At 39.7% G+C, this 23,379-nt stretch overlaps 1 long non-coding RNA gene across 3 annotated transcripts in view; it reads right to left on the bottom strand.

Moving 5' to 3' along the window:
• Positions 1-15,739: 15,739 nt before the first annotated feature.
• LOC136886038 (uncharacterized) overlaps positions 15,740-23,379 on the bottom strand; it is a 145,726-nt gene continuing 138,086 nt past the window's right edge. For all 3 annotated transcript variants that reach the window (XR_011019077.1, XR_010861679.2, XR_010861678.2), the window contains exons 3-4: positions 22,228-22,443; positions 15,740-15,928 (exon numbers count right to left, since the gene is read on the bottom strand). This is a non-coding gene — a long non-coding RNA (uncharacterized lncRNA). The remainder of the gene's footprint in view (positions 15,929-22,227; positions 22,444-23,379) is intronic.

The raw sequence follows: 23,379 nt of genomic DNA, 5'->3' as shown, positions 1-23,379 counted from the left end.
AAAAAGCACGAAGTCAACATTGCTTTCAAAACGCAGAACACGAACCAGAACATATTTTTCAACCAGAACTCTGTCAACCCAAGAAGAAACCTCTACGCGGGCTCAGGTATTTACAGACTCACCTGTTCACAATGCAACTCCTCGTACATCGGACAAACTGGCCGAAGCTTCCAAACCCGTTATTTAGAACACTACAATGCCCAAAAACATAATAAATTTTCCGCAATGAGCACCCACATGAGGGACACTGGCCACCACTTCACCACAATAGAACAAGACTTAACAATCCTAAAAAAAGTCGAGAAGGGCAAACTAATGACTGAGTTTGAGAACATATACATCTATCTAGACCAACACTTCAACAAGGATAAAAACCTCAACGAGATAATAGATTTAAAAAAACCCCTTTATGAACAAATTCCCACCTTACTACAAAAAATAAATTTTCAAGGCAACAACTTATCTAAAATTTTCAATACCACATTAACTAACTCACCCAGCACGTCGACAATAACCCCCCTACCCCCCACCTCCCCCTTTCCGACCAATTCCCCCACACACAACGACAGCAAGCCCACACGTCCTCCCACCCAAGCACCTCCCCCCCACCACGACCCCACCGATACAACACGAGAAATAAGAACCACTCAACCTTCAAAAACAATACAACACCCAACACAAGCAAACAGCATTCATCACATTAACTAAAGGCATCAATATTATCCGCGTAACTTTCGGTTCCTTATCCCCCCCCTCCTTTTATAATCCAACACTACATCAACCTGCACTCCCAATACACAACAAGCTCGCCCCTCCACTCTACCTTCCTCCATTCTGACAGCTCACCTTTGCGCATGACTCCGCCCATGCCCCTCCCCCCCAAAGCTCTCCACTCCTCCCGCCGCCATTGCTAACCGCATGTGCGTATTACCGACTGAGCCTCCTTCTTAGTCCACCATTACTCATCAACAATTTACCTCTCAGCGACACATCAGGTACGTAACATAACATTCACTCTTCATTACTTACCATAAACCTTTCTTACACACCAACTAATATTATTAACATCTCAATTACAGATAACTTCCACTTCATACAATACAACTTTCAACAACTCGCCGGAACCCAGCGCACATCGGCACAAATATGGCGGGCCACTACGGCTCCTCTTCGCAGTCAGAATAAGAAGATACCTCACCTCAGCTTTAACGCTCTGACTCTGCAGTTGCCGTATACATTCTAATCTCTCCACAGCAGTCCACAACACAAGCAACTCTATTCTATCTCACCAGACCAGTAAAGAACAACAACTTCATCCCGTAGTCCGCCTTACTTTATTCCTCGGAACAATATCATTTTGTCTCACCGGCATTTCACACCGATGTCTTCACATCACAATCGATGCTACAGAAGTCAACTAAAAGAATAAGCGGAAGTTTCAACCCACAACATTTTTCCTAATTAGCAATTACCCACTTTAACTGTCACCATTGTTGCCGTTCAAACGCACGGATTACCCATGAATCTCCAGCCACACTGACCAGTCTCCGTCCCGATCTCGGCGCTACAACTGAAAAACTTTCAGCTTGATGCTTATAAACCTCATTTGGCTATGAAAATTTCCCCTACCCCCGGTGATGTTTAACTAAAATAATCTGCTCTACATATTTCTGAAATGTCAATGCTAATTCTTTCTTCCAACCTCTAAAACATCAGGACGCACTTGGTACTAAATTTTTTTATCCTTACGCACCAGCTGCTCTTGTGTAAATATGTATATAATTGTAAATTCTCAACTTTTTAATTAGATAATGTAATTACTATATAGTTACCAATCATTAACATTAGTTTTTATTACAAACATTTACGCTGAATGTTAAATGTAAACATTTTTTAAAAAATCTTTATCTCAACTGTTCAATTGAACAATGTAAATACTGTATAGTTACCAACCTTTAACATCAATTTTTGGTTACTAACATGATGCCAAACACTACACCTTTTCTCCCTTAATTGTTATATTGTAAATATTTTTAAACTTTTTATTTTCATATGAGTACGTCAACTGTTTCTCCAGAGCACCACTGCAGAACTCTACTATGTTATTTTTAGGCATTGGTGCTGACCTTTCATCTAAACCTACATGTTCAACCATCACTTTTGTGCAGCTATTTCCCATACTTAATTTTTGTATGTTGTTAACAATATGTATTAATTTGTACATGTCTACTACTAACCAGTTACCTGATTTTTTACCTTGAGGTGATATTTTGACTGATGATGCCCTCAATGAAGGGCGAAACATGTCTCAAATGGAATCTACAATAAATTCCTAATTTACAAAACTTATATGTATTGAATAGGTGAAAAAACAAACCTTTTAACATCCTACATAACCTTTCCGGCCGAAGAAACGGTCTTCGCAATTTTTTGGTGCAGATTCCCCCTTGGTAACCCATTCTTTAGATTGTTGTTTGGTCTCAGGAGTATAGTAATGTATCCATGTTTCATCCACAGCGACAAAACAACACTTAAAGTCCTACGGATTCTTCTGGAACAGCTGCAAACCATCCCTGCAACACTTCACACGATTCTGTTTTTGGTCAAGTGTGAGCTACCGCGGCACCAATCTTACGGATAGCTTTCTCATGTCCAAATGTTTATGCAAAATATTATGTACCCGTTCAGTTGTGATGCCCACAGCACTAGCAATCTATCACCATATCATGGATTTGATCAATGATTTCTCGATTCATAACCTCCACAGGCCGTCCAGAACGTTCAGTGTCACTTGCGCCCATATGGCCAGTCCGAAAATTTTGATACCTTGTAAGTCGCATCACATAACACCCTCAGAATGTTACTATCAGGAGATATTATTGTAACTACACTATCCATGTCTTCAAGGGGCAAATATTCTTTTTGGGCACAATTTACGCCACTTTGCGCACCATCAGAATCATTAGCAAAACTGCTTACACTACTTTCTTCCTCTCCTAACAGCACTTTAAACTTCAGAACCCTAAGGACCATGTGAGAGCCATGATATTTTTAATGGTGTAGGCCCATCGGTACTTCACCTGACAATATTCACCTCCTGTGTGAACTATGGGTTGTTTTTTTTTACTACCCTATAGTCCCATTTCTTGGCATGCCGTTGGGAATGAGGTAAGATAAATTTATATTTATACTAGCTGATGTACCTGTGCTTCGCTATGGAATTCTACATTGTATACAGAATTCTAGGTTAGGTTGTGCACACGTTGTGAGCAAGATTGTATTAAATTGCATAGCTCTTAACGTTACCCTAGAAACACGACAAGGAAGTCACCAAACGTCCTTTCTCATATGAAGACTGGGTTAGGGAATTTTCACTGTAATGGCAGGCCCCCTTGCCTACCATCAGTCACAATCAGGTTGGGGAGTTTTCTTCATAATGGTGGACTCTCGCTCTCCACCTGCCCTTTTTACATCTTCAGAAAGACTGTGTTAATAGTTTTCCCAACCGAAATGAACATACATCATTACAATGACGACAGTACGAATGGCGCAATTAAAAGCAATGCTTTCATTTAAAATACTTGATCAAATAAAAAACCACGTATTTTCTCACTTTGATCGGCAGCGTAGTACTGTTTGTTAAAACAGTCCAAAGTTCCAGATCTGGAATGACCAAGCCGCAGATAGTCGTGATCCATGAACACACTTCATCTTATTTCAGCCAGGTGGAGGTTTTCAATAGTGGAGACTCCCAGGCCAAAAACTATGCCCTTTTACTAATGTTTCCTAGGAGTACCCGATGAGCAGAAAAATTTCAGTTCATTACATAGGCGGCGGAAAAATCCATCCGACTTGGAGGCAAATTTTTCCTCCAATCCACAGGAGAAACCCCTCTTCACTGCTAATTTGGAATTAAATGAATGTAGAATTTAAGAAAAACTTCTTCCTCTTCACTTTTATTAAGAAACAGCTCTTTTCAGGATTGAATTTTGAGTTATTTAGTGAATTGTGGTGCTAGAATTTGGAATATGCCTAAATTGTAATTCTATACCAGATCATGCTGCTGTTACTACTACTACTACTGCTAAATGAGCCTCTGCCTTAAGTGTGCACACTACTCCTTCAGAGTGTCAGAGTAGGGATCGAATAGCTGGAAGACTGATGAACCAGTCTGTTACGTACCAGCAGTATCAGAAAATGTATGAACCAGAGGAGTGGCATGCTAAAGAAAACTCCCCAGCTATTTCCCGCCAATATTCAGTCAGGCTGTTATACTCAGTATGCAGCAGTAATCATATCTATCTCAGTTGAGTGGCAGCATAAGAGACAAAGAACATCACTACAAACAATGGTCAAGGTAATGTTATATTTGATCAATGACATGCGCTTCGAATATAGCAGGCCTTCACATTTAGTTTTCTTCTAACTCTGAAATACCACTCTTATCATAGTCGGTGCGGTAAAACTGAATAAAACATGAATGATCAGAAATTGTATTCTCTAGAACTTTTATGTAGTACTTTTCGATAGGACCAATAACATAGGTATTTAAAAAGTAAATTTTAAGCGCCTCCCCCTAAACTACAATATCATCCAGGGTGAATAAAATTGTTTATGACTTAGACTGTAGTTTCTTATTCCCCGACTCTATATACCGACTTCAATTAAATTCTGTTAACCCATTTTCTAATATGAATATTTGAGAAATCAATTTTAGGCCTTCCCCTAAACAACCATTTCACTCAGCATGAGTAAAATGATTTATAGCCTAGATTGTAGTGGCTCATCCCAGACTTCGATACAGATTTTCTTTAAACTCTCTTCAGCCGTTTTATCGTGATGCGTACACATACATACATCATCATTATAGACTGTTATGCCTTTTAGCGTTCAGTCTGTAAGCCTCTGAATTTACTAAACGTCGCCACAATCCTCGATTTGCAACCAGTGTTGTGGCCTCATTTGGTTCTACACCTCTTATCTTTAAGTCGTTAGAAACTGAATCTAACCATCGTCGTCTTGGTCTACCTCTACTTCTTTTACCCTCCATAGCAGAGTCCATTATTCTCCTAGGTAACCTATCCTCCTCCATTCGCCTCATATGACCCCACCACCAAAGCCGGTTTATGCGTACAGCTTCATCCATTGATTTTATTCCTAAATTAGCCTGTATCTCCTCATTCCGAGTACCCTCCTGTCATTGTTCCCACCTGTTTGTACCAGCAATCATTCTTGCTACTTTCATGTCGGTTACTTCTAACTTAGGGGTATCTTATTCACGAGTCCACCCAGCGTTCACTCCCGTAAAGCAAAATTGGTCTGAAAACAGACCGATGTAAAGAGAATTCGTCTGGGAGCCGACTTCCTTCTTACAAAATACTGTTGATCGCAACTGCGAGCTCACTGCATTAGCTTTATGACACCTTGATTCAATCTCACTTACTACATTACCATCCTGGGAGAACACACAACCTAAATACTTGATATTATCAACCTCTTCTAGCTTTGTATCACCAATCTGACATTCAATTCTGTTGAATTTCTAATTTTCATACCATACTCATTACACCTATTTTCAAGTTCCAGGATATTAGACTGCAGGCTTTCAGCACAATCTGCCATTAAGACCAAGTCATCAGCATAGGCCAGACTGCTTACTACATTTTCACATAACTGAATCCCTCCCTGCCATTTTATACCTTTCAGCAGATGATCCATGTAAACTACACACAGCAAAGGTGAAAGATTAGAGCCTTGTCTAATCCCTGTAAGTACCCTGAACCAAGAACTCATTCTACCATCAATTCTTACTGAAGCCCAATTGTCAACATAAATGCCTTTGATTGATTTTAATAATCTACCTTTAATTCAATAGTCCCCCAATATAGCGAACATCTTTTCCCTCGGTACCCTGTCATATGCTTTCTCCATACCTATGAAACAAACACAACTGCCTATTCCTCTTGTAGCATTTTTCAATTACCTGCCGCATACTGAAAATCTGATCTGGACAGCCTCTCTGTGGTCTGGAGACACACTGGTTTTCATCGAACTTCCTCTCAACGACTGATCGCACCCTACCTTCCAAGATGCCAGTGAATACTTTGTCTGGTACACTAATCAATGAGATACCTTGATAGTTGTTGCAATCCTTGCTGTTCCCTTGCAATTACTGCTTTTGTCCAATCTGAAGGTACCTTACCAACACTCCATGCTAATCTTACTACTCTACGAAGCCACTTCATCCCTGCCTTCCCACTATACTTCACCATTTCAGGTCTAATTTATATCTATTCCTACTGCTTTATGACAATGGAGTTTCCACTACCTCAAGCGTAATTTCACCAACATCATTTTCCTCCTCCCCGCGAGTTTGGCTGTTTGCAACACCAGCAGGATGATTTCCTTTTACATTGAGAAGATGTTCAAAATATTCCCTCCACCTCTCCAGTGATTCCCTGGGATCTATAATGAGCTCACCTGAATTACTCAAAACACTGTTCATTACCTTTTTCCCTCCCTTCCTAAGATTCTTTATTACAGTCGAGAAAGGTTTCCCTGCTGCTTGACCTAGCCTTTCCATGTTATTAACAAAACCTTCCCATGACTTCTTTTTTGATTTAACAACTATTTGATTCGCTATGTTTCTTTCATTTACGTTTGGAGCCATTTCCGATAAGCCTTCTTTTTACGTTTACAAGCTAGTCTCGCTTCATCATTCCACCAAGCTGTTCGCCTTTTCCCATCTTTACACACAGTTGTTCCTAGGCATTCCCTTGCTGTTTCTACTACAGCATCCCTGTACGCTACCCATTCACTTCCTATATCCTGAACCTGCTTACTGTCTACTGTTCGAAACTTCTCACTAATCACATCCATATACTTGTGTCTCATTTCCTGTCCTGGAGATTTTCTAGCCTTATTCGTTTGCAGACAGATTTCACTTTCTCTACCCTAGGCCTAGAGATACTTAGATCACTACAGATCAGATAGTGGTCTGTATCATCGAAAAATCCCCAGAAAACTCGTACATTCCTAACAGATTTCCTGAATTTGAAGTCGGATAAGATATAGTCTATTATGGATCTGGTACCCCTAGCCTCCCATGTGTAGCGGTGAAGAGCCTTATGCTTGAAGAATGTATTCGTAACTGCTAAACCCATACTAGCACAGACGTCCAGAAAACGCTTCCAATTTCCATTAGCTTCCATATCTTCCCCACATTTACCAATCACCCTTTCGTATCCATCAGTTCTAGTGCCAACTCTCTCATTGAAATCGCCCATTAGCACTATTCTATCCTTGCTGTTGACCCTGACCACGATATCACTCAATGCTTCATAAAACTTGTTAACTTCATCCTCGTCTGCACCCTCACATGGTGAATACACGGAGACAATTCTAGTCCTGATACCTCCAACTGACAAATCTACGGAAATCATTCGCTCATTTACGTGCCTAACAAACTATGTTGCGTGCAAAGGTATTCCTGAAAAAGAGCCCTACCCCAGACTCTGTACTTGACGGGTGTTAGAAAGGGAAGGACAATTTATAATCTCCTATCTCTTCCTTGTTATCTCCCGTAGCACATCCACATGCATCCCTTTTGCTGACTCAGCCAGTTCTACTTTCTTTCTTCCATAAGACCCATTAATATTGATATCTCCCCATCAAATTCCATTTCGTTCGCCAAGTTGTTTCCAAGGAGACCCTTGCCTGTCAAATGGGAGTGGGACTCCGTTACTCCCATAGGTCCGAGGCTTGCTTAAAATGTTCTGAGCTCAGTAAATTCATGAAGCAGGATGCTACACTATTTGCACATAGTCCAAGTGAGGATCTCTCCTGTAACGGGTTATGGACCACCGGTGAATTGTATAGTCCTAGCCGCCTGAGCACAACGAGGGCCACGACTCAGAGTATGTCTGAGATGCCCACTCCCATTCCATAGGAACTGGTATCCTGACTCTCAGGACCACTTAATAGGCCACTCAGCCGTTGCCCATAGTTCACGAACTAGAACGTGACTACAGTAACCCACACCACGAACCATGATGCGTATACATACATACATAAATTATGGAAAAGTAAAAAGTGCATTTCCTTGCTACTATGGACATGACTGATACAGAAATACCATTCTTTTCAAAATTCTGAGCACTGTACAGACAAAAATCTTATTTTATATATAGAGATATTTTCCGCCTTTTCTGGCAGGACCTAGAGTTTACAGTGCACTATGCCTTCTGGAATAGGCTAGAGCAATTTTGTTACTTTCATAGATCTGTCTCTGTCTTATCCTTGGCTTTGACAATATGAAAGTGACTGAGGTATGAGCGATGCTAGTAATGCCATTCCTTCTGGAGCCAGTCCCTGCTATGAATGGTGTGAAAATGTTGCTCATGGGGTCGGTTGGTGTATGCATTTCAGTGGGCTTGGCAGACTGATACGTAATAGCAACTCTGGCTCGGTGAGGAAAGCAATGGGAAACTACCTCGCTCCTCATTTCCCTAGTATGCCTCTTCAATGATGCCTAGGCCATCTATGACAGCTGATGGCAGAGCTGTTGAGGATCACACCAGCGGCATCGCTGACGGACTGAACATACAGAGAGATTTTACAGCCACTAACTACACTACATCCGCTATGTCAGTTGAGGAGCTAATGAGGATGAAAAGAATGTTTGTGAATGAAATTGGAAACGAAGGTGGAAGGAAATCGGATGTGGCCTATGAACTGGAACTATATGAACTATAAGAGATTTTAAATACGAAATACGGCAGTCAAGATCAAGATGCCTAGGAGTCGATAGTTTCTATTTTTTCTCAACAGAGAGCATAAGGCAAATTATGCTTCACTTCAATGACACAAAGTGACAAACTTATGAAACATGAATTGTCGGGAAGATGAAGGCTTCTGGAATTCAATGGTATCCACCTCCTGTTGATGGGGGTGGTAGAATAACACCCACGATAATTCCTACCTGTCAAAGGTGACTAAAAGGGACCCCAGGGTTTCTGAATTTGCAAGTGTGGGTTGGCAACCATAGGGTCCTTAGCTGAGTCTTGGCATTGCTTCCATTTACTTGTTACAGGTTCCTCAATTTCATCTATCCTATCCGACCTTCCTTGGTCAGCTCTTGTGCTTCTCTGACCCCGACAGTATTAGATCATTCAAGGCCTAGGGAATCTTTCATTTTCACGCCCTTCGTGGTCCTTGTCTTTGTTTGGCCGATACCTTCATTTTTTGAAGTGTCAGATCCCTTCCATTTTTTCTCTCTGATTAGTGTTATATAGAGGATGGTTGCACTTCCTCTTAAAACAATCACCACCACTATCACTCAATGGTATCTAGAATTTCCATCAATGCTTCACAGATGCCATTTTTGCGACACAAGCAGAGACAGCAGCACAAACCAGAGTGGCCATTAACTTTCCGTTAAGACACACGTGTACAACAGATACAGTGAATATTTTTCATAACTTGCCCCCCAGGAACCTAAGACAGTGGAAGTTTCCATGCTCTGCTATTCTCTCCTTGCCTCTGGACGAGACCACTTGCAAACTTTCAGTCTATAGTGAACACATTGTTGGAGCTAGAATGTCTACCACTGGACCACTGGAAGAGTTGGCCGTGTGGTCAGGGGCACGCGGCTGTGAGCTTACATCCGGGAGATAGTGGGTTTGAATCCTGAACCTGTTACACATCTGTGTTGGTGCGACGTAATGCATCTAGCAAAAAAAAAGTCTACCGTATATTGCAGATAGATGCGACCATTCGAGTAAGTTTTTCAAACTTCTCATTAGATTTCTATGTAGCATAAATACAATCCATATTCATCAAAAGTTGTGTGTAATGTTTGGTTTATCATGATTCTTATAAAACAGCTTTGAAAATATGTATCATATGTATGAGATACACACGACCATTGGTATGACTTACTAGAAGGAAATTACACACTGTTGTCACTGCAGTGTTGGGTATTTGGAACAATGGTCATTTGTTGGTTCTTATTAGTAATTTCTTTATTTAATGTGATTGCAACACACATAACTCATAATAAAACTGTCTGCTAACCTGCTAAACCTAATGCAACAGAGGATTTTCTTTCAGGGTTTACTCCGTTAGCCTTCGAGGATCCCCCGTCTTGCCAGAAGGCAGTGGTTTCCTTCTGTACTACCCCCAGTGCCTCCTCCGCCAGTTCAACCACACTGAAAATTTTCATTTTAAGCCTTTACTGCTGTTAAGGTCTTCACATGTATCCCTGTGCATGGGGCCCATGTTATACCCTACGGGACTGGGTCCCCACCAGAATTTTGCCGCTACCGTAGCTTCGACTACAGTACCGTTGCCCACCCCTATGGCGTGGATCCGCCTGACAAGATTTATCTATGTAGATACAGATCATCTCCGATATATTATGGACTGGGTTAAGGCAGCTCCATTGTTTAAAAAAAGAAGTGCACCAATCCTAGGGACATCACCCTTTTGTGACACTACCTTAAGATAATTGAGAAGATTATAGAACAGAGGCTGAAAGAAATAATGGAAGACCAATTTAAAAAGGAAAAACATGGAATTATAAGAAATAGAGGAACTACAGACCTAATTTTTTCACTCGGGCAGTCAAGGGAAATTTTTTGGGAAAAAGGGAAGGTCCTGATAATAGTGTTTTAGGATCTGGAAAAAGCATATGACAGAGTGGAGAGGGGAAAAATATGGGAATGTTTAGAAAAAAATAATATCCCAGAAAACTAATTAAAAAAGTTCAGATGTTGTTTGATGGTTGTGCAAGTAGGAGATGGAAGAACTCAGTGGTTTAAAACAAGAAGAGGTGTAGAAGAAGGGAGTTCTCTTTCCCCATTTCAATCGTGGATACTATCATAAAGGAACTCAAAGGAATAGATAAGGAAGATCTTAATGCATTTGTTTTAGCTGATGTTGCCATTTGGGGAAAAGCTGAAAGAGATGTTCAGAGGTGACTGGATCCTTGGAACACCAAGTGTAAAGAATGTAAGTTAACTGTGAGCTAGAGCAAAACAGTGGTTATGAAAGTTATAGTATTTTTCTACTCTGATGGCGGGCGGCCTACATGCTGTCAGGGGAAGCGGGGAGCATGTGGCCGACCAATCCAGCACGACGCGAGAGGTCGTTAAGAGAGAGAGACAGAGGCCACTACTACAACGTTGCCAGGAGCGCCCGCGCGCGTTAAAGTTGTGTTGATGTCCACATAACAATGAAATACAGAGCTTCTTATGTTACAGTTCGATTATGGCCCGTGGATGAGTTTTATTATTTTTATTTATTTATGTATTTATTTCTATTATTTTCTTATATCTTCGATGTAGTATGATACGTGTTAGTAATGTATATAACAAGTGCATTGACAACAGACCGAAAAACAATTCGTTCAAAAGTACAGAGTTACACAACACATTTTCTTACTTTATCTTACCTTATTCCAGCTGAAGGATCCGTGTTACAGCACCCCGACACTCGCATCGTCACTAGAGCTGTCACCGGAAATATCCTTGTCACTCGACTCCTCACTGTGGCTGTCGTCTCGCAGATTTATGATATCGTCCATGACTGTGTCCAATACCACGTCCCTTTTGTAATCGTCCTCTTGAAATTTTTCAGCATGAGACACACGAGCCTTCCACTCCTGTTCGGTTACTTTATCCAGCTCCTCTTCCATTAAAGATTGGACGTCAGTCAGTTTGAACGTTTTGTTCCTTTTCCCTACAGCAGTTTTAACGTTTCCCCAAACCAGTTCTATGGGGTTATATTGACAGTGATAAGGTGACAGGCGAACGGTATGACCCTTTTTGTCAGCAAGTGTATCAATTTCGTACATTTTTGCCTTTGGCTTGAATTGTTTCACAAGAGACAACAGTTCGAGTCTGGTGTGATTGTCATGAGGAATATTCCTAGCAGATAACCACGATATAATATCAGCTTTTCATGTGTTCGTTGTAGGAATTCGTTCTAGCTCTACTGAATGGTAGCTGGCATTGTCCATTACAATCACTGCGTCTTTGATGTTCCTTTCGTCAAGAGTGTCTAAAAACTTCAAAAACCACTCTTTAAAAACCATAGCGTTCATATCAGTGTGGTAGTCACCACTGGTCGATTTCACCTTTGGCCTGAAAACCTATTTACATTCCTGTAGAAAACCAGTGCGACTGGAACCTACGTGACAATTTGTCCACCTTTCCCTACAGGAACTTTTAAACCTCCTGTACCCTCTTTATCTTGCCAGATTTTCATTGGAGCGTAATTCTGATGAATGTAAGTCTCATCTAAATAAAATATATGGGGCGATAGGTCCTTATTCCTCAGGAGATGCATTTTTCTCAAAAACGTTACTCTGGCTGTTACTATATCAGCTCTCTCCATTAAAAATCTTCTCCCGTCGTTGCTTTTTTTATACTTGAACCCCATAGACTTCAGTATCCTCCACAATGAAGTAACTCCACATTTAAATTTTATATCTCTTTCTAAATCACCACGTAAGTTGTCCAGTGTTGGGTATTCACCCTTTACTTAATAACTGAGGAGAGTTCTTCTAATTACATCTTTATGGAATCCGTTGATTGCCTTTGTTATACAGTTGTTTTTGATTCGTTTGCGCGGTGATTGAAATGAGATGGAACCAGATGACTGGGTACTGTCTTTACCTTCCTTTACTACACGCTGAACGGTTCGCGTACTAACTTGACAAGCTTCCGACACTCTCTGCTGCACTTTATACACACTCACTAAAGGACCATTATTTTCTGCTTCCTTTTGAAAATATCCATGAACATTGCTGATCAGTTTTCTACCCTGGTTCCTTATCTCCTTCCTCTTCGCCATTGTACGATATACGTATAGTGCAATTATTATATAAAAAAACAACACAGAGCAACCCAAATAGAAGCAATAGAAAAAACTAACGTCACATCACTTCCACGAAAACGTTGATCGAAGAACGCAGTAAAGGACGCGGCAAGAATTACCCATAAAACAAACTCTTCAAACAAGCTCTTTGTAATACCCAACGCACACTGTAAGACTACTCGGCAACACAGCAGTTCGTGGAGCGAAGTGAACGCGGCAAAGTCTCCGGCCGACTGAATAGTTCTCAGCGCCACTGCTAGGCGATCTTTTGTCTGATTGGGCAGTGACATACTGCCCGCACCCCACTTCCCCTGACAGCATGTAGGCTGCCCGCCATCAGAGCAGAAAAATACTATAGCAGGATAAATACACCTCGTAACCTCACCCTCGAGGGAGAGAACATTGAATGTATAAATACCTTTAAATATCTGGGGAGTACTTTATCAAATAACGGAAGTGTCAAGAATGAAGTCTTGAACAGGGTGCAAAAAGATCAAACTTCTTCAATCAAGTGCGCAACGTGGTATGGCACAAGTGTTAAAAGAGAAGCAAGTCAACTGCAAGCTTGTGAAATGAAGTTCCTTAGATCAGCCGTACAGAAAACAAGGACAGAAATAGGAATGATCAGATACGAAGAGACCTGTAGGTCAACCTGACCACGGAAGAAAGGCTGTGTTTAGCAAGGCTGAAGTGGCTAGGATACGTTAGGCAGGAGCAGGCGACTCAAACTCCAAGGAAGTATTCTGAAAAGATTGTTCCAGGATGAAGACCAATTGAAGCCATATGAAAAGGTGGTTAGATCAGAAACATGGGATGCCCTAGAGAGAAAAGAAGCATACCATGACTGTAATAAACGGAGGCACATCCTTCTTAGACATCCTACCCTGCTCCCTGGAATGAATGAATGAATGATGTATGAATGAATGTAATTGTATTGGTAACTATTACGATTTTTAGACATTTGTCAGTTTTTGCTCCGTTATCTGCTTCTTGTTGTAATAACAGTTTTCCCCTTGAAAACATTAATATGTAGCACTTTTAAAACAATAAATGCCTTGTTGTAGTGTGACATCTTAGAGCTCCCATTTTTATGGCCAACAGCGAGATAAATCTAGGTGAGCAACTCTTTTTCAAGGAACCACTTGAGACCTTTCAAATATGGATATTGTAGTGTGTGGTGAGAGGGAGAACTGCAATAGTGGAAATATAATTTTAAAGTTTTTATTTAAAGTGTCTGAAAGATTACATTTTTGGTTGGAACTCTGGACTCTACTGGAATTTATTTTATTTAACTGCAAGAAATATTAATTTGGATATGTGTGTAATAATTTTTCTTTTAGGCAATAGGGAAGATATATGGAACTGTAAATGAACATTGCAAGATGCAAGGAGTATATTGATTCAAAAATTATGTAATTAGTAAAATTTATGTAAGAAAACCTCAAGATTGGATTGTTAACATTGCAAGAGTGATTAAGTGATCTGTATATCATGATGTAATATGGTGAAAATTATTTTTTATGTAACGATGTTTTCGTTGTGAAACAGCCTATACTGCATGTGCGGTCATGGGTGTCGCAATAGGAAATCTCGAGAAGTTGCTATCTTAATATGACCTATTGGCGAAAATTTAGGGAATCTAGTGGAAATTGTTTCCCATTGGTCGGTTGTGAATCGGGCCATTTCCGGACTTTCTGCCGGCTTCAGAAATAGCATGCGTGTGCTCGGCGTCATTTACATCCGACCGCCCTATTGAACGCAAGCGTGAGGGCTTCCCTCCGAAACTCATGCTTTTCCGCGGAAAGTGTCATTTCAATGTTAATCTCAATGTTTTCTGGTTTTGTTTAATGTAATTTTTTACTTTGGTATTTCGGTATTTCCTTGCTTAATGTCATTTTTTAGTTTTAAATTTAAAGTGTCTGAGTTAGCCCTTTTTTAATTCAACTATTTGTTCATTTGTGTTTTTGGATTCGTAATTGTATCAGTTTGTCAAAAGCGTTAAGTATCAACTGCTTTGTGATTTAACTTTTGTAATGTTTCGTTTGTTATTTTTAATATAGCTGAGCTAGAGGGTGTTTCTTGCAAGTCTTTTCTCCCCCATAACGTTATACATTCCCATAGACCTCGTAGGGCTTCTTTGCACCTTCCACTCTCCTGTCTTAGTTGTCATTTTTAGGCCTGTAAGGGTTCCCTTGTAATGCGTAACAAAAGATACTCGTCACGTTTCCATGTTCCGATATGAATACACCGCCACTGCGTCATGTTAATATTTCCTTATTCATATTGTTAAGTGCCTATATTATTATTACAACTATTTCTTTATTCTCATTCATTTATGTCAATATTTCTTATTATTATTATGATGACGTGTAGGCGTAATTGTCCCGATTACGGTTACAGATATATCACAGATTTTTCAATATCCCATGGGTAGATATTAATGTAACCAGTAAGAAGGTAAACAATCATGCCAGTAAACTTCACATGATTTAACCTTCACAAAATGCAGAAAAGCAGCCTATTTTGGTCACATATTAAATAAATAGTACGGCCTGATATAACAGATAACAGATCACAGAAGGCCAGGCGGACGTGGGCGAAGATTAAGTTGGGCAGCAGTGGTTCGACATCATCTATACGACAACTGACATGGAAAGAACAAAATAAGAAAAATTATTCCATGTTAGTTGTCAGACTTCTGTGAGGAAAACATATGAGTAACAACACATGAAATTTATAACCCTTAATTCTGTGAGGAAACAACACCAGAAGAAAAGTAGATGACAAAGAAGTTAAAAGCAAAGACAGATCAATTTCTTTCATGAGTATTTGAAGATGTTGCTCTTATCCTTACCTTATCAATGACACTCATATCTGTGGAAAATCAGCTGATGGTTCATCCGATCGGTGTTCATTCGATGAAACACACTGGACATCGCAGGATATGTCTTGCTCTTGCCCCACCGTATTGTCCTACGCCATTTTAGGACAACGAGAAGAGGATGGAAATCTCTGGCAGAATGGTGTAGATAGTGAAGTACTCTACCATCTGTAAAATACAGAAGAAGAACTAATGAACATGCTTTTATCTCTTAATCATTTGTTGTAGACGGTCTGTTGAATTGGGCAATTGTCACGACTGTACAATATTTCCCATTGTGATGTTTTAAGAACTATATTTGTAGTTGTCAGCTGAGGATGACCCTTGAAGGGTCGAAACCGGTAGTGTGAATGATAGTATGTAAATAAATGTATTGATAAGGTGGAGGTTTCAGTATCAATTTCATGTTGTAGCTACAATCAATACGGAAATGAAACTCTTAGATTATGACCATGATCCTTATGTTATCATTTTATTTATAATTTGTTCACGGGGCAAGCAATGCAGTTCCTTCAACATCATATTTTGCTCATACTTTGTGAGCACCATCAGCCAAAATAACCTAATTCAAGGTAGGTCAGTACATGTCCTAATTTTAATATCTGTTAATGGTTTCATCCTAAATATAAAGGATTACTATGTATTGGAAAGATGGTTTTTATTAATGTATCAACTTATTCTGAATTCAAATACGGCTCTTCAATGAGATTCATAACTTGCAAAATATGAAGGTGACCGAGGTATGAGTGATGCTAATAATACCGTTCCTTACGCAGCCAGTCCCTGTTATGAATGATGTGAAAATATCACTCGTAGGGTCGGTTGGCGTATACATTTCAGTGGGCTTGGCAGACTGATATGCAATAGCAACTTCTAAGTGAGGAAAGCTACGGGGAACTACCTCACTCCTCATTTTTCTAGTATGCCTCTTCAGTGACGCCTGGGCTATCTATGACAGCTGTTGACAGAACTGTGGAGGATCAAACCAGCCTTCGGGCTGAATACCCAAAATACATACATACTGCACCCGCTCACCTCCTGAGTCCCAGGCTAGCCTTAATCTCAGGGGTGATCAGTTATTAAAAGATGTTAAAAATTTTAATCAATAACAAATATATATATATATATATATATAGGCGCACCAAATGAATACAGGGATGAACGGGGCATGCAAATTAAGGTAAAGGGGGACGACTCATTCATAGATACAAATTATAAACTCCAAAATAGGACTGGGAAGTGACAACTTAAATTCCATGGGCATACTGGACTAACTACAATAAAAAGATATGAAAACTGTTTCCTGTTGAAATTGCAATAAGGAGCAATTTATTTACATAAATCGCACACAACAAGTGATTACAATTATTACACTTAGAAATTTCCATCCTGAAAAAGAATACATAGGTACATTTGAATTCACGTCACTACTCTGGTAGTGTGAAATATTTGGTGAATTTGCCCCATGGGTTACTGGGGATCGAATCCACATCCGTATGAATGGAAGTTTTACTGCTGGAGATCTTCTTCCAGAGACGAGGGCATGAGAGTAACTATTTACTGTCATCTCCACGTTCCGTTGGACATGAGTCACTTCCGGTATGTACATTCTAGTGGGCCGGATCCCCACCGTGGGAATGTTATCGTATCTAAAAAGGGAATTTATTTTACGGACAAACTCTAGCCTATATTTCCAGATTCACAAACATGCCAGGTGTAGCTCGTTAACTCAAATCTTATCTCAATATTTACTTTTGTCAATACGACAAACGTACGGAAAGGTTCATTACTATGCTCATACAATGAAGACATGTGCCATCCGTGGGTTATTCCGCACCTATCGCCAACAATCTCCCACGTGGAAAACCAACATCTGGTTCCGACCAATTCGACACATGACGACTGTCCCTATCATATCTTCCTATGATTATTAAATAATTATTATCATTCTTTATCCGATCATTATATTCTGTGATTACCATCAATTATTTTATTATTATCATTAATTTCAATTATCATCCTATATTTCATTATATGCTATCCTTTGCTGACGTTTCAAACGAAGGGTCGTTTTTCCTCATAATTAATCCGCACAAATTAATGATCAGTTAATAATAATAATAATAATAATAATAATATTATTATTATGGTAACTTAATTTCACGTGTTACACTACTGTTGACGATATTTATGGTTAATGCATGAACTCTTACAATTTTGGTCTACTTTGGCACTAAGCAATTAATTTAAGACAAGATTCACTTGGATTATTATTATTATTATTTCAAATGGAAAGTTTATATTTTTATTTTCACTCTCTAGAAATTAGTCACATACGAAGTATGTTGAGTCCCAATATGAACCACCAAGATCCGATTTACATCGATCGGGACACCACGGTATTCGAAACCGCAACCTTCATTTCCGTACTGCCGTTAATTTTATGGGGACACCATGTCCTCCCAAGACACATCTCAAATCCCATGGAACATCGCAGCTGGGTAACTACATCCAATGCCTGCAATTGCTAACTTATTCCTTCCTTTTCATTTGAAGTCCCTTTTATTCCACTGGAACTCTTCAAACATGTTATTTAACAATTACTCCTCGGTGCGTGAATTCTGCCAATCATAACACCGGAATCGACCTTACATCATCTTAGGCATCGAGATTTATCTATTTAATAATAAAAAACAGAATTGAGCTGTACTAACCTCATGCCGGATTTTCGTCCCGCACAGCTTCCGATCTTAAAAATGGGCTCAAACCACTCTGGGCTTTCAACATAACGTGACCATCCTATACACGCTAAACAAATTTTTATGGTTATGATAAAGCCCAAAAACGTGAAATCAACAATATACGTAAAAATCAAATTTACTGCCCGAATTAAAGTCTTTTACACCACATGTTATCTACATTGATTATTACTTTCACCCGCAAACTTTCACAGCATTATTATTATTATTATATTTTAACTTGCGAATTTATAAAGCATTATTATTATTTCCTTCACTTTAACTTGCACACTCACAAAGCATTATTATTATTATTATTATTATTATTAGGAGCCTCCGTGGCTCAGACGGCAGCGCGTCGACCTCTCACCGCTGGATACCGTGGTTCAAATCCCGGTCATTCCATGTGAGATTTGTGCTGGACAAAGCGGAGGCGGAACAGGTTTTTCTCCGGGTACTCCGGTTTTCCCTGTCATCTTTCATTCCAGCAACACTCTCCATTCTCATTTCGTAGCATCTATCATTCATTAATATATCACTTTGGGAGTGGCGACCCCATCGTAATAATAGCCTATATATGATTCATTCATTACATCCCTGACCCGGTCAATGACTGGAAAACAGGTTGTAGGTTTACATTTTTCATTTTCATTATTATTATTTCATGACCTTCCATACACAAACACAAATTTTACACACCCTGGCACTTTCATAATCTGTATAATACATCCAAGTTCATCCAAATAATTTTAACACAAGACTATAGATCTTTATCTAACAAATCCACCAAAAACACAACAGATTTAATAGAATAACTATAGAATTTTAACATCCAACCAAATTGTTCTCTCCACTTTTAACATCGCCATTCACCCCTAAAAATTATTCCCCATCATTGAAAATAACTTAAATAAATACAGTCACCTAAGTAAACTAGAAGTTCAGGACTTCATTTCTATTTTAAAATTGGTCGTTAGTAATTTTTTCACCTTTGACAACACTATACATCAACAAGATGGCTCAGTAATGGGCTCACTGGCCTCAGGCATCTTGGCAGAGATCTATCTACACTTCTTAGAATACAGAAAAATTGATCATTTTACCAATATCCTCTTTTGGGCCAAATATGTTGATGATACGCTCGTTATTATGAACGAAGAAATTAACACCGCAGCTTCTACACCTCTACTTCTCAACGACATTGACTCTCTCATTAAATTTACTCTCAAATCCAAAACTAACAAAAGCTATACATTTTTTAGATTTAACTATCAACAGACATCCTCCTCTTTATAATACAAATTTTTTTTCTTTAGAAAACCAAGACAAACAGCAACTATCCAACAAGATTCTACGTACCCACAAGCACATAAACATGCATCATACAATAGCTTAATTTTTCGTTCCATTAATATACCAATGTCTAAGAATGATTTTAAAAATTAATTGAATACTATCCGTGCTATTGCTAAATCTAACGGCTATAACAATTTCTTCATAGATCGAATAATTAACAGCCAGCCCCGTGGTGTAAGGGTAGTGTGCCTGCCTCTTACCTGGAGGCCCCGGGTTCGATTCCCGGCCAGGTCAAGGATTTTAACCTGGACCTGAGGGCTGGTTCGAGGTGGAATAACGTGAAACAAATCATGACAACAGTAGCAATGAAAGTGATACCAAAAGGCGTTGGTAATAAAAAGAAATGGTTTCATGAGGCATGTCAAGATGCAGTTAATGAAGTGGTAATATGGCATAATAAGTGGTTGCAGTCTAGTAAGAATGTAGATGTTGAGGAACTATACAGAGAAAAACAAAAAGAACAGGTTGGGGGTTGCACATAGGGTTAACGGCTCTATTGCATTAAAAAAAAAGAGGTTGTTACGAATATCTCACATTTGCCTCGCATGAATAAGAATGGATATCAAAATATGACGACCCTGCAATGGAAATCGGCTTTATGAATAGGAACTTGGAATGTAAGAACCCTGTATAAACCTCGATCCTTCAAAATCCTAAGTCAACAGCTAGAGAAGTATAGAGTGGGAATTGCTGCAATTCAAGAGACTAGATTATTAGGTAATGGTATACAGGACATAGAGAAGTATGAGAGTGGTAAAGAAACTGGACCCCACAAATTTGGTACTGCATTTTGTGTCCAAAATTCACTAGTATCGTCAGTAGTCTCCTTTGAACATGTGAATGAAACACTATGCTATTTGAGGGTACATTCTAAATGGTTTAACATATCACGGGTGAATTGCCATGCCCCCACGAACAACAAGGACTGTAAAAGCATACTGTATAATTTATATAATTTCATCTCTCCTCATCCCTGACCCCATATAAGGACACAGGACAAAGGAGTACACATACATAGATACACACATGTTTCCGTGCTGACTTATGCAACAGAGACTGGATAATGGAGGAAATAAATAAAAGTAGGATACAGGCCTGCAAGATGAAGAACCTTAGGTGTAGGACTGGAATGGCAAAATTTGACGAGGAACCCATAACAGCCGAATAGAAAGATCAAGATTAGTGATATGGTCACAAGTGGAGAATGAAAGAGGAAAGATGGTTGAGGGGGATGTTTGATATGAGAATGAAAGGAAGGAGACCTAAGGTAAAGCCATGAGACAGATGGCTGCAAGGCTTTAAAGACTTCAACAGAAAAAGTTAGAAGAGAACTGAATGAGGTATAATCCCAGTGGGGCACACACTGTATTTCTAACTTAATATGTTAATATAAGTGATGTGTTCACTACGCCTGCCAGAAACCAACCTGCCTGCCCCTAGAAGGAACCTGAAGTAACAGTCCAGGCGCCATTATCCATTGCTTCTGCCAAGGATCACGGGCATTGGCCAAGATATCGAACATTAAGACATCATTCCCTCCAATGAAGAGATAAAGATTTTGTTACTAACCACTGCAGAAGAAAAAAGGATAAAGAGGCCCGCAAAGTTTGAAAGTGTCATTGCATCAGACGATAACCTTACACTTTCTCAATTCCTCCCATAATCTTGGGGCTTACGGCAAGAAAAAAAATGGTCATTTAGTAGCTGTAACGTATTTTTGCCCATCCTGGCCAATCTGTCATGAGAACAGTGGCCCCTTCCAGTCCACATTCCTTTTGAGAGGCTTTTTGCTATCGCCGCGGCGCATACTGTGCGCACAGTAAGGAAAAAAATAAAAATGAAAAGACAGCCATATAAAACGAACAGTTGGCAGCAGTGAAATTCTTCTTCCTTCAGTGCTACTAGTGGAAACCTAAGTATTGAACAAAGGCCAGTCACTCTGCATGCGCCACAGTAGTGCCTCGTGTTACTAACATTGCAGGACAAACTATAGTTATGCTCTGAATGTGGACAGACAGAAAAGAAGGTGGTGGAGAGGCTTATGTTTCTAATACACCCGGTCAATACTGGAAACTGGTCAAGATGATAAAATTTAATACGGGTCGTTCATAAAGTTCTGCAATTGATATATTGCAGTTTGTTTTTTCAGCTGCACAGTATTAAAGAACGTAGGTTTTCGTGGCTCATTGTCGATAGTATGGTCGTGACTTCCACATTCCTTCAAAGAACCTCTTTGCTCACTGTCGGAGGCATGCCCTGATGAAGGCCAATGTAATTTGGTGGAAAGCTCAGCTTTGTTAAATATATAAAAGTGGTTTTAATCCAGATAGCATATTTATTTCTTCATTTTAAACTGCAATGTATGTTACTTACCACTTGCCCTCCCTCAGCTTGCCAAGACTCATGAGTCACACTGCGCTGTTTCATCTGCACACCACATCACTACACGAATCACACTAGTCTCCACTGTTCCTCCAGCTGTTCACGGGTCATGTTGTTCTGCCAAGTCTGCAATAGTTCACGATCGATAGCTTCCATCTGGACCAGGGTTCCTTGAGTTTGCACTTGGCCACCTTCCATTGCTACGATCTGTATTGTAAAAATTAAAGTGAAGAAATAATTGATCTGCACCAAAACTGAGTATATTATCAAGTTATACATAGAAAGATAGAACCAAGAACAGGACCTCTTAAGAGGATAAACACTTTGATAGGCTAGAGTGAGACAAGATAGAAATAGGAAGCTAATGTGAAAGGAAAAGGACAGTCTGAACATCTTCATACACTGTCAGTCTTTAAAGAACCCCCTTTTCTTTCAATACAGTTAATAAGATGTTTCTGCAGGGTACAAGAATAGAGAACATGTTAAGCGAGAAAACGTACTATTGAATACAGGCGTGAAAAAGTTGAGAGAACAAAGATGAAAACACTTCCCTAACAACAATGCCTTCAAAGGTGGGTAAAGCACAACACAAGAAATGAAAAAATTAATGAAATGGTGTACGGCTGTTAGTGCCGGAGGTGTCTGAGGACAAGTTCGGCTCGCCAGATGCAGGTCTTTTTCTTTGACAGCCGTAGGCGACCTGCGCGTCGTGATGAGGATGAAAAGATGAAGGCGACACATACACCCAGCCCCAGTGTCGGCGAAATTAACCAATTATGGTTAAATTTCCCGACCTTGCTGGGAATAGAACCCAGCACCCCTGTGACCAAAGGCCAGCACACTAACCATTTAATCATGGAGCCGGACAAAACAAATATGAATATATTATTGCAGATCACACTCTTTCTAAAACAAATGTTAGCTTACTGGGTTATGAAACATGGTTTTCTGGTCACACTCTTCCACCCTGAATTATTTGGAGATTAAACTCTGCCATCTGGAAGAAAATGACTGACCACCATCTTGAATCAAAACCGCCGGAATGCGACAACTCCTTGATCGACTCAAATCAAAACTCGAAGGTGCGAGATTCAACATACAAGCCACCGCTGAAAGATGTGGACACCTATTTCCTGGATTGTA

This window comes from Anabrus simplex, chromosome X (genome assembly GCF_040414725.1).
Source record: "Anabrus simplex isolate iqAnaSimp1 chromosome X, ASM4041472v1, whole genome shotgun sequence".
In the NCBI taxonomy this organism is placed as follows: domain Eukaryota; kingdom Metazoa; phylum Arthropoda; class Insecta; order Orthoptera; family Tettigoniidae; genus Anabrus; species Anabrus simplex.
Note: the sequence above shows the minus strand (reverse complement) of the source record. Positions and strands in the feature narration are given on the sequence as shown.